General features: G+C 38.5%; 1 long non-coding RNA gene across 1 annotated transcript; it reads right to left on the reverse strand.

The window, feature by feature from the left end:
- Positions 1-3792: 3792 nt before the first annotated feature.
- On the reverse strand, positions 3793-9100 carry LOC139357323 (uncharacterized). The gene is made up of 3 exons (XR_011610295.1): positions 8711-9100; positions 6037-6267; positions 3793-4714 (listed from the first exon to the last, which is right to left on the reverse strand). It is a non-coding gene; the product is annotated as an uncharacterized lncRNA (long non-coding RNA).
- Positions 9101-10024: the final 924 nt, after the last annotated feature.

The raw sequence follows: 10024 nt of genomic DNA on the forward strand, positions 1-10024 counted from the left end.
GTATTTTCAGTAGAGACGGGGTTTCACCATGTTAGCCAGGCTGGTCTGGAACTCCTGACCTCAGGTGATCTGCACACCTTGGCCTCCCAAAGTCCTGGGATTACGGGCATGAGTCACCATGCCCGGCCTAAAATATTTTTTTTAAAAATAATGCTTGCATCTGTACCGAACCTGTATAGACTATTGTCTTGTCATTATTCCCTAAACAATACAGTATGACAGCTATTTACATAGCATTTACATTTTCTTAGGTATTATAAGTAATCTAGAGATGATTTATTTATACAGAAGAATGCTCATAGGTTATATCCAAGTTACTGTGCTATTTTATGTAAGAGACTTGAGCATCCATAAATTATGGTGTTCAAGGGGTGTTCTGGAACCAATCCCGCATGATACCAATGACATCTGTATATTTATTCAATACAAAAATACATAAACATATCCAAATATGTCCATGTTTGTCCAAATATGCTTATAAGAAAGGAACCACAAGGTAAAAGTAAAAGTTAACCCAAGAGAATGAACGGCTTAAAGGGTGCAAAATGTTGGTGCAATAGCCATCCCAGGAACTTCAACTCAACCTCCATAAACATCATCCTACCTTGTATATCTATGTGAATTATGCGTCATATCCAAAATGATGTTAAGGCAGATACCCTTTCTTCTTGAAGAAGCTTCCAGATGGATATAGGAAGTGCCCTCCATGACATGTGTCATTAACCTTTTCCTCAGCTTTATAAAATTTAGACAAGCATCCTCCTGTCTCTAGGACCCTAAAGTCCTTTTCTTTAAACCATTTACTTTAAGAAAACTTGTCATTGTAAATTCTTTCTCTGCCCCTTTAAAGTATATGCAAATCTTCCCCAGTCTCTTGCCAGTTTTACAACCCTGGAAATGCCTTTCTCAAGGACCTGGGAACCCTCTCTTTGAAATGTCATCAATTTTCAAGGAAAATAGCACTCCTATCTCCAGGTCTTCATGAGAAGGTGAGTGTCTTGCTCCAAGTTGTAAAACTACCTCCTGCCTTGAAAATAAGAGCAAGTTTTTTCCTATGGGGAAGGCCAATTAGCAAACACAGATGGCCTATGTTTCCCCACCATCTCTCCCAGCTCTTTTAAAAGCTCTCTGGCATTTTGTTTCAGCAGAGTTAAGCTCATGTACTGGTTGCTAACCTCTCTTTCCTATTGCAATAACTTTAAATAAAGTCTTCTTCACCTGTTAAACTTTGTCAAGATGCAAGTTTGCTTTCACCAGTGCTCTCCTAACATCTGATTTTGTCATTGTTTTGTTTGTAGAAAGCAGTTTTATGCAGAGCTAGTAGGTATTTTTCTTTCCCCATTATTTTCTCTGTGTGTGTGTGTGTGTGTGTGTGTGCGCGCGTGCGCGCATGTGTGTCACTGGGGAGCTCATGTGAATTCTGGTGCATTTTACCCAGGGAAGAAGAAATTTCATTTGAGCAATAAGTACACTCTAAATGACACTGGAGGAATCTACACTGCTCAAATGTTCCTCTGTGACTTTTACATACTGCACATTTTTTTCCTTCTTATGGGTCAAAAGTTGTCATGTTGTTTACTTCAGTGTGAAGGGAACATTATTGCTTTCTGAGTATGGATAAGCCTCTGGGAGGGGAAATAGCGGCACTTTTTAAAACACGGGAAAGCACCAGAACATTTCTGGGTAGCTTGTTACATTTTAATGTTTCCAGGCTAGGCAAGGTGGAGCACACCTGTAGTTTCAGCTAGGAAGCTGAGGCAAGAGGATTCCTTGAGCCCAGGAGTTTGAAGCTGCATTCAGCTATGATTGCACCAATGCATTCCAGCCTGGGAGACAGAGTGAGAAAATTATATATATATAATTTTGAGACAAGCTCTCACTCTGTTTTCCAGGCTGGAAGACATATATATATAATCTGTTACAACTGAAATTTCACATCAGTGACAAACTGCCCTACCCACAGAAGGAAGCACTACATTTCTTGATAATTCTGACCTGTTGCTGTCATGGCAATGTGGTGATGGTAACACGTTAGTGCCTGAATAGGAGGACCTACAGCCTGAGAAACGCATGGCAGAGAAAAAAAAAAATATATATATATATGTATATATATACACACACACATATATATTTCTTCTGTCATATATATATATATGACAGAAGGACAACAGGTGGCTCCCGTAACAGAAAAGCCAGTGAGAACATTGTTAGAAGCAATTTATTTGCACCAAAGCTACCTCTATTTACATTATAAGTTTATGTATTTTACATAAGTTACATATCCAGATTATCCAGAAAATCTACAGTGCAATTTACATGTATAAATTTACATTTGTGATCTACTCATCAACATATTCCTACTCTCAGAGTTTCAAAATATAGCATATATCTATAAAGAATTTCATAAGCAGAATCAAAATAGTTGTGATTCTAAGCTTTTGGGCCCTTTAAGATAATTCTGGTCACCTAAACCAAGGTGTATCATATGCTATTGGTTGGAGTAAAAATAAATAATAGGGAAGAGGAGAGATAGGCTCATACCTTCAACCCGAAAGAGCAGAAGATTGTCAGAAAAAAAAAAATCAACAACACAAAAGAAAGGTTTATTCAATAATACCAAGGAATAGAGCTCCAGGATAGAAGCTGCTGTAGAAAGATAAGAGCAGCAAGCAGAGAGGCCTCCTCAAAACAAGGAGGAAAATCTAAGTGAATTCAGAACATTTCTTTCCAATATCAAAGAGAATATAAATGCTAATGTTACCCTGAATATTAAAATAATTTTTGTTTAAAAGAGCTGAGTAAATAATGATAGAAAACATTTATTTACTGAAGCTTTAAAGATATTTTATCCTTAAAAGTTTCTGTTAAATTTTTTATCTTTATCTTATTTTATTTACATTTTAACATCTGTTAGGTAAGTTAGTTAAATTACATTTTATTATCTTAAATGAATGTTTACCATTTTAGATAGTTTTAAAAACACTTCTCTATCACCGTACTAGTTTGTCATGTTTCCTAGGACAAAACATGTTACGAACTAAAACCATTTATTTCCACACATAGGATGGACATTAAAGAACAAAATAACTTCCCCTCACAGAGTTTACTGTCTACCTAAATATTACTAGTATTCCAATGTCTTCATTAGCACACGTTTACTATTATGTGAGTCTCTTGCCCAGGCAAATAACTAGATTGCTCATTACAAAAACTTCCTGAAATATCTACCAGCTCTTCCCTAGAAAGCATGAAGTTATGCCCTAAGACTCTTCTGAACTCCTTGTCTCAAAATCCTTGTCTTGCAGTTTCTGCCGATCCTAAACTGTAATACCACGATTCTTATGCAATCCTATTTGTCCTCTACCCGGCAATGCTGATATTAAAAGGTATACCTTATCTTGCAACTGTCTAGTAAGTTTTCTAGTAAGTTCTAATCCTGTGTTTTCCTCTCTGAAACATTTTCCAAGCTTTGGGTGTAATGTTTTCTCTTAACAAGATAATCAATAAACTCAGTTTTGCCTTATCAATAGATTGTGATATTAGAGATGGAAACATCCAACAATGTTCATGTTTAAATGGCTAGACTTCCCATGTTATTCCTGAAGGCTTGAACTCCAAAGTCAAACTACAACTCTATCTGGGCACTGGATTTCCTGACCAAAGGGGACATGAATAATGTTCTCACACAGCTACTGTTGTTGTCTTCCCAACTTATCTTCCTCCCTCCCTCCCTCTGGTAACAGCATCTTTCTTTCCGTGGGAGATCCACTCCATATGGTTTGTCTGAGACTTTCCCCTCTCACATTCCAAAAATGTAGCACATGATACTGTTGCAGAACTTTCTCCTCAGTTCAGCTAAAATCCAGCTCTTGTCACACGACCAGGAAAGATTAGGCCGGCAGACACATAGAAGGGTGAGGAAAATGGAATTTATTGGGCGAACAGGAAAAACAACTCTCAGAAAAGCAAGAGAGAGTACTGCTAGCAGGTTTCCCACCTCACAGATTGAATCCCAGATCACCACAAAGGAACAGGAGAGGCCAGACTCCTCACTACTGCAAATGGCGGAAACTTCCCGAAGCTCCACGACCATCTGCCCACTGGTACAATGATTCTCAGAAAGAATCATTTGGGAAAGGGCAGGCTTCATCCGGACCAGCAGTCTGGTTTTTCAGCCTTTAGGCTGTTTCAGGCTTGAAGGCAGGGTTCCACTGAGGTGGGGGTGCCTAAGCTGCCTCTATCAATACCAACCTGGACAACAAGAGCAGCCCATCCTCAAGGCACAGTTCTTAGCACATTGTTATCGGTGGAAGAGACCTGAGTTACCCCAAGTCACTGCTGGCCTATCTGTATGGGTCTGTGGAAACTTCAGTCCTTGCCTCCTCAGTAGAAAGAATTCAACTAAGGGGCATATTGCAGAAAAAGAGATCAAGGCAAATTCCAGAGAAGGAATGGAAGTTTATTTTAAAAGGTCTTAGAACAGGAAAGAAATGAAAATTTGCCTCAGGGGGACCTCAGTGGCACGCGAAGTTTGAAGACAGAAGGTTGAGTGCCCCGTTTAACTGGGATCCTAGGACTTTTATAGGCTTGCCTCTTTCCCATGATTCTTCCCTTTTGATGGGTTTCCTGCATGCACAGTGCTTTCCTTACCCTTTTCCCTTTCCAGTTGTAAAAAGTAAAGTAGAGGTTCCTCTTCAAAGACTTTCTTCCCCATCTAATTAAGAATAAATAATAACTTCTCTTAGAAGCAAAATTTATTCAAAGACCTGTGCTAGCATTCTTTAATATCTGCTAGTCGTAATGAAGAAATCAATGTACTTTATGTTCTTAGCTCCCACAATTTAACCTAAATATTTGCCCTGGCATGCTTATACTAGTCCAAGCAAGCATTAGTTCATAGCCTGTTCGTCTTCCTTATTTGAAGGTGTTTTTACCTTTCTCAACAATTCCACAAGTTACTTCCTCCTTCCTTTTTTCTCCTCTGCCTTTGCCTCTTTTAAAAAGTTCAAAATTGCTAGCTGATCAGGACAAATACAGAATGTGAGGTCCCGTTCCAGCCAATGGAAACTGGACACAGCAGTAGGGAGGACGTGTCAGGTTATAAATGACCCTGTCTCCTTTGTTCAGCGTACTGTCATGGCAAAACTGCTGGCGAGTGTACCCTTTCTGCAGAAAGTATAAAAACGGCCTTGCTGAGTGTTATTTATTTATGGCACCAGGGAACAAGCATTTCAAACACAGTGGAGTGTTCCCCCACCCTGGAAGATCATACTTCACCATTTTCGACTCTTAACATGCATGCCCAGGATGCAGCTTCTTCCTGGGGCCTGCATTTGGTTAACATTTTGTTGTTAACAAGTGTGGACCATCAGGAAATGGCCTCTTCTGGGAGCTGCTGAATGACCATTTTTAGAGAGGAAATGCGAGAATCGCAGAACCATCACCCAACATCCTTAGTGGGTGACGGGGGAGCGCCCTCTCCTGCCCCACTCTTGCCTAACTACCTATAACAACATGACCCAAGATGACCAAAGGCTCTCCAGTGACTTTGCCTATTTTGGCAAAGGGATATTTTCTTCTCCGGAATCTCAAATTCTATAGCTGATTTAAGTTTGGAGTTTAGTGGCCATCTGTCCCCACCCTGGTAAGAAGTTATTTGAGAAGGAAACCAGAACAAAAATAAAAAGGCTAGAGGGAAAAGACAGACAGGACTCCCCAGTGACTTGTATCTTCTGAATCTAGCCATTGCCAAAATCTTACCCTTGCCTGTTTCTGTGAAATAACTGCACCATTTGAAATTAAATGATTTTTAATGGTAAATGATCAATAAGTTCTCCTTTTAGTTCAACTTAGAGATTGGATTTCTGACACTTAAAACCAAAGTTTCTTCTGTGACACAGAGAAGAATTACCCTAATGAACTATTCTCACTGAGATGAAGTTAGTAACCCCAGGGCAGGACTGTAAATGCTGCCCTTTAGTTATTATAAAGCTAACATAAGTTTCTCAGGAAGCGTCTCCAGGTATTTCCACTAACCTTAGCTTGCCTTCAATTGCATTTGAAACTTCTTGGGCTTGGGCTCCAGTTGAGAGTCTAATGAATATGTTCCTATGATTATGAGCAGCAAAACCTCTTCTCACACGTTGCCATTGAGAGTTTTATTCACAGTTCACTGATGTTTATGCTGGGTGGTTGCTTCTTTTATGTATCATGTAAATGTTTTTTATATTCATCTAGGAATCTTGATACTTAGGCTCTACACCATGCCTAAGAAGAATAAACACACTCTGCTGAGGAAATACATTTTGCTTTTCTTCCTTCCACCCTTACTCAAATAAATATAACTATTCTAATCAAAGATACCCACAGACCTTGGCATAGAATAAAAATATATAACTGGAAAATCATAAAGCAAAGAGTCACTTTGCTTCAGGGAAAAAAGAACTAATCTTTGGCTGAATTTAGAAACCTGAGTAAGGGAAAATATTTATTCTGGATCTGACTTTATTTTCATTTCAATTATGCATATTACTTAAGTAGTCCCTCTACTGATAATTTATCGAATTGGCATACACAAGTTGCCTGGCATACAGTAGTCATTATAAATAATAATTTGCCTTTACTTCTCCTAATTCTCCATAAGAGACAATGTATCCATGTTAACAGAGAAACAAAACTGTAAAATATTTTGAAGAGGTTTATTCTGAGCCAATTGGAGTGACCATGGCCTGGGAAATAGTTGCAAGAGGTCCTGAGAATTGTGGTTGGGTTACAGTTTGGTTTTATACATTGTAGGGAGACAGAATTACAGGCAAAGACATAAATCAATACATGGAAGGTATACATTGGTTTGGCTCAAAAAGAGGTCATAAAAGTCATAGGTGGGTTTCAGGGATTCTTTTGTTGACAAATTGTTTAAGGGAGTTAAGCTATTGTCTAAAGACTTAAAGTCAGTGGAAAGGAATGCTGGAGTTGGATAAGCGGGTTGGCCAGGTGTGATGCTCACATCTGTAATCCCAGCACTTTGTGAGGCTGAGATAAGAGGATCCCTTGAGCCCAGAAGTTCAAAAATAGCCTGGACAACAAGCAAGACCTCATCTCTGCAAATTGGAAAAAGATAATTAGTCGGGCATGGTGGCATGTGCCTGTAGTCCCAGCTACTCGGGAGGCTGAGGCAGGAGAATTGCTTGAGTATGGGTAGTTGAGGCTGTAGTGAGGTGTGATCTTGCTACTGCCCCTCAGCCTGGACAACGCAGTGAGAGCCTGCCTCAAAAATAAATAAATAAATAAATAAATAAATAAATAAATAAGCAGGTTGTAGAGGCCACGGTTCTTTTTACCTTCATAGGTAGCAACCCTTAGAATGGATGGTAAATGTGTCTTTTCGGACTTTATTTTTATGTATTGATTTTTCTTTTTTTTTAGATACGGAGTCTCACTGTGTTGCCCAGGCTAGTCTTGAACTCCTGGGCTCAAGCAATCCTCCCGCATCAGCCTTGCAAAGTGCGAAGATTATAGGCATGAGCCACACCACACCTGGCCTTTCTTCAGACCTTTAAAGTTTTTAGACTCTCAGTTAATCTCTCCCAGATCCAGGAAAGGCCTAGAAAGGGAAAGCCTGGCTGCATGAATGAAGATTCTCTAAAGATACAAATTCCTCCCATAAAATACAGCTTTACAAATCCATTTCAAAACATGTCAAAGAAATACATTTTGGGGTAAAATATTTTTATTTCCTTCAGGATCTGCTATCTGTTATGTGATGCTATACCAGAGTCAGGTGAGAAAGTAAGCCACATTAGACTGGGTGAAATTTAAAAGCCCATTTAATGAGATTTTAGGGTTTCTACACTGTGACAACCCTTATCTTGCATGGCCTTGGGTCTTGTTTATAATTTGGTATCTTATCACCACAAATAATCCGTTTTGTCAGTCTTATGATCTCTATTTTAACCTTAATACTGGTCAGTTGCGCCTGAACTCCAAAAGTGGGGGATTAAAGTGAAGCATGTCTGACCACTCTTCCTGTCATGATCATGGCTGAAAATTTAGTTTTTCAGGTTTCTCTGGGGTACCTTGGCCAAGAGGAAGTCCATTCAGTCTGCTGGGGAGACTTAGGGTTTTATTTTTGGTTTACATCAGCAGAAGCTAGGTTATGCTGTGGTAACACATCTCCTTAAATCTCAATAACTTACAACAAAATAAAAGTCCATATGGAAACTTTATGTTCATCTAAGATCTGATGCTGACAGAGCAGCCTCTAACTGGGACATTCCTAGTATTGTGGCAGAACTGGACAACCCATACCCTGTTGATAAAACTGCCACTCCCATTTTGTTAACCAATGAGGAGGGGAACTTAACCCTTCCCCAGGAAAAGTAGCAAATATTTTGAAATAATAATATAGTCTACTCTATGTGAGGAGATATCTGCCCATGCCCTAGCATTAATCAACAGGAGTCAAGGAGAAAAATGGGGTACAACACTAAAAGTTCAGTGATCCTGTTATCTAACAGAGGGGATCTGGCCTGCAGGCAAGTAAGACATTCTGAAGATTTCAGTGGATCCTTCTTTTGTTTGAGCCCATCTTTCTTTGGCAACGAACACAGCAGCAACCATTTATTGGTTAAAATGATACCATGAAGAAGGCATACAGAAAACTGTGCTGAATTACAGACATCCTCAACGACAATCCATTGAATGGTCTTACCAGGACTTTTCTAAAGTTGATAAATTGGAGATTGCAGATGATTAAAAAGGTTATTCTCTTTTCAGTGCATTTTTCACATACGAGTTCATCATCTTCCTTACTCAGATCCTATAATTATTTTAATGTCCAAGAGAAAAGTAGAAGAAAGAAAATACTTCTTTTATTTGTTGGTAGATTTTTTTTCTTTTCAATAAGAAGAAATATCTGGGCCAGGCACAGTGGTTCACGCCTGTAATCCCAGAACTTTGGGAAATCCAGGCTGTTGAATCACTTGAAGCCTGGTGTTTGAGACCAGCCTGGGCAACATATCAGATCCTGTCTATTCAAACAAACAAATAAATAAAAATAGAAACAAAACAACTGTGTTCACTTAGTTTTAGTTTTTTTTTTTCTTTTTTCAATACAAGTAATAATGTCTTAGTATTCTCTTGCTTTTGTAATATGGAGCATGCTTATTAAATCAGAATGAGCTTCCTTCAGAAAGCAAATTATTTCAATAGTAGAGAGCAATATGAGTTTCATTTATAAAATCCAAAGGAAGCAAATAGAAAAGCACTTGATCCAGCATTTCAATACTCTGAAAGATTGCATTGACAACATTTTCAAACTAAACCACTGGACAGAACGATTCATGAGGATGCCAGAAGTCATTGATTCGGGGACGTTGATATGGAGCGTTACTGGGTTGCTTGGTATATTTTGTAGCCAATCTGTTCATGCACAGATTTCTATATAGCCTTACTCCATAAAACTCACATCTGAATCCTACTTGGCATTTAGTCAATTCCTTTTCCCAAACATGCCAGCTTAATCTTAGGAAAGTTTGAATAAAACGCTATAGTAAGGAGAAAAATAATATAACTTGCAATAAGATCCTAATATATTATAAGAGGAAAACATATGGGCCCAGGATCTCTAAGGCATATTAGGGACAATTGGTTTTATTTAGTGCAGAAGTGCCTTTTAGTTGTCCCTTTTGAAGTGACTATAATACAATAATTTATTTGGGATGAGTCAAACAGGATAAACAAAATTGGTATGATAAATAGTCTTACATGGCTCATCATGCCAACAAACATCCTAGCATGATGAATTACAAGCATTCGATCACAAGGAGGCTGGCTAGATTAGCTTCACAAGCTTATGTAAAATGTGTTACTTTAACAAAGTGAAAAGGAACAAGTGAATAAAAATTCTCCCCAGAAGCCATTATAAATAATTCATGCAAAATATTTTTTAAATTGGTACAAAATTCACTTTAAAGTGGGCGCAATTTTTTCCTACTATACCTCCTACTTCCAAAATTAGTCTGTA

Source organism: Macaca nemestrina, chromosome 12 (assembly GCF_043159975.1).
Source record: "Macaca nemestrina isolate mMacNem1 chromosome 12, mMacNem.hap1, whole genome shotgun sequence".
Lineage (NCBI taxonomy): Eukaryota > Metazoa > Chordata > Mammalia > Primates > Cercopithecidae > Macaca > Macaca nemestrina.